Source organism: Zea mays, chromosome 6 (assembly GCF_902167145.1).
Source record: "Zea mays cultivar B73 chromosome 6, Zm-B73-REFERENCE-NAM-5.0, whole genome shotgun sequence".
In the NCBI taxonomy this organism is placed as follows: domain Eukaryota; kingdom Viridiplantae; phylum Streptophyta; class Magnoliopsida; order Poales; family Poaceae; genus Zea; species Zea mays.
In genome coordinates this window covers 79,655,612-79,658,482 of record NC_050101.1, presented here as the reverse complement: position 1 = coordinate 79,658,482, position 2,871 = coordinate 79,655,612, and the positions used below count along the sequence as shown (strand labels likewise).

The 2,871-nt window shown below is 48.6% G+C and overlaps 1 long non-coding RNA gene across 1 annotated transcript; it reads right to left on the bottom strand.

Annotated features, from left to right (window-relative positions):
- Window positions 1-390: 390 nt before the first annotated feature.
- On the bottom strand, window positions 391-2,612 carry LOC100194353 (uncharacterized). Its single transcript, NR_160017.1, has 2 exons — window positions 1,394-2,612; window positions 391-762 (listed from the first exon to the last, which is right to left on the bottom strand). It is a non-coding gene; the product is annotated as an uncharacterized lncRNA (long non-coding RNA).
- Between the last annotated feature and the right edge of the window lie 259 nt (window positions 2,613-2,871).

Sequence of the window (2,871 nt, the reverse complement as noted above, 5' to 3'; positions counted from 1 at the left end):
AGCGACTGCAGCGAAGGCCTCGAGCGAAGGGTGGCGTCTTTGCCTTCGCCCCAACACTTATTCTGGCCTTAGTCTGCCCGAGGCAAAGCTTACCCATGACGAGGCATGTGACCAGTTAAAGGGTCCTCGATCATCAAGCCTACATACGCATCCAATCCTTAATCAACCTGGGTAGAACATCACCTGTTCCTAGCCCAAGTCCCGATTTAAGTACTTCCATCCTTAGGATTGTTTGTGTTCCTTAGGATGAAAAGAGCATCACAGGGAACTTTGCAGTAAGATCCCAATGCTCCCAATGAAAATATATTCTTGCAGGTAGAAGCCATCCTTCCTCAGGATAACCCCTGAGCTAGGCAGTATTGCAAAAGACAAACTCTAACCACAAGATCTAAGCAGGGCTAAGCATTTTTGTAAATCATATTTTGATACTTCACCAGAAGTATCTATAAAGGTATGGATATCAAGGAAGGCAATGCATCAAAGGGTTTCCTAGCAACTCCTATAAACCTAATGCACATTTCGCTAGACTTAAAGTGTGCAAAAATTATTTAAAAACACAAGGAAGGGGTTGCATGCACCGGGGCTTGCCTGGATAGCACTAGGTTAGTGTTGTTAGACGTCGTCCACTTGGCGATCATCTTTTGTTCTGATACTTGTTCCGATTATCCATCTTCAGGTTAACCCACCAGCATCATCTTGCGAATTAGTCCACCCTTGGGTCGACTTGGCTCGTCTTCCGCAACATGCGATTAATTAACGTACCTGAATGGAATGCATTATGCACATGAATGCATATCGACAGAAATATTATAAACCTAAATAGTGTTACACGATAGCGGATTTAAACACCTAGCGGCGAGGCGTTGTACAATTTTATACGATAATACTGGTTATCGACCTACGACTAAGCGCAATAATTAAGCTTCTCTAAATTAAACGAACCTAACGTAAGCATCACGAAACAACAAACTATACACATTAATACAACTAGCCTAAACACAACTTATCAGCTAATTAATTAAATTCTAAACTTATCCCTTGCTTTACAAATTATACTACATCGCTCACCAAGAACTATTTTAATTTTATTTCACTCCTCACATATTTTACATGTCAACAATTAATCAAACAATTCTTTATGTTATTTATTTTGCAATTGACAACGACAAAATTTATCAGATAGTTATATGAAATACTAAATCTATCCTTTACGTCGCCACCTCGCTTAGATATCCCTAAATTCATCTACTTTTCGCATTACTAAACCCATCATACTTCACTTATTTTTAACACTACCACCACGCGCGTGCGCTAAATACGAGGATTATTACGACTAATAATTCTAGTTAATCCAATCATCAGATAAACTTACAAAAATTATAAATCGGCTCACCGTCATCAAACGCGACCCAATACTCGTACGAATGCTGATAAATCCTGGCTCGAGCTTTCTGTCGTGCACTTGGTGAACACCACGTTGTTGGCTCCGTCTTCACTCGACTCTTGAGATTTCTTGCTGACGCGTGGAACGACGACGAGATCGGGTTTGGGGCGAGCTGGTGAGGTGGGGGTCGAGCAGGGGATGACGTGTTTGACGACTCGACGGCAAACGACGCGACGACGAGCTGGGCATGATCTGAGCTAATAGGTATAGTATGGAATAGCGACCAGCACGATGGACGAACTAAGTCGCGATGAGGTCGACTGACGAGGAAAAATAAGGAACACGACAGTCAGTCGGCGAACTGAAGATTGGGAGCGACAGCCGATGAAGAGCTTATCTCCAGAGAGCCGCACGAGGGAAGCTGAAAATTAATTCGACAGTGGTTCAGCGGCAACGGATGGCTGATAGAGGAACGCGGCTGCGCGCAGAGGAGCAGGGAGAGGACAGGACTGTTGGTTTCCCATTTAGCGAGCAGGTGATGCACGGGGTTGACGATTTGAACATGTGGAGACACGGACCAATCACGGCGAGACGGTAACATCACGGCGACGCGCTAGCGCTAAAGGCTAAGCAGGGAACCTAAGTTCGACGGCGAGTAGGGAGACATGTCAAAACCCCGGATGCAATGGCAATTTCACACCAAAGCGACCAACTTCGGATCCGGAGCAGGCCAAACGCGACAGCAGCGCGGCACAATCCGAGCAGGGTAGGAAGGAGAGGGATCGGCGCGGCATGGCGAGGGAGGAGCAGCGCGCGTACGTCAGGGATCTCGGCAGGACTGCGGCGGCCATGGGGACGAGCTGCAGCAAAGGGCCGGACCGAGCTAGGGAAAAGAAATCTGCGCGCGTAGGAAGGAGGCCTCGGCCATGGGCGCGGCAAGCTGGAGCAACGGCTGGCGTGCGCGCGGAGGGAGGCAAGGGGGAGCAGGGACGACCGACCCTGGTGTCACCTGCGAGCTCGACAACGACCAAGAAAAGGAGGAATGACCGGACATGAGGGAGAGTGCAAGGGCGCTGGGCGAGCTCCATGGGAGGAGCGAGCAGCCGAGCTGGGGACAGGGAGAACCACGGCTGGCTGGGCGAGCTGCAGGCCGGCGAGCTCCATGGCTGGGAGGAGCTCAGGGCGCGGGAGCTAGAGCTGCACGGCAGGGAGATGGGCGCTGGGAAAATCTCGGCTGGGAAGATGAGCACCCAAATGCAGCTGTCGTATTTGAGCAGAGGATAGAGTTGAGGAAGAAGCAAAAATCTCCCCTGGTAAGCGGCGTGGAGGATGAGCTTGAAGGAGAAGAATCTCCAGCCACGGCAGCAAGAGATAAGGACGCTTGAGGATTTCTTTAGATTTTTCCTTTTTATTAAGAATTTCATAGATATTTTTAATCCCGATTTTGGCTCTGTACACAGGCCGACACGCTACACGAATACACATTT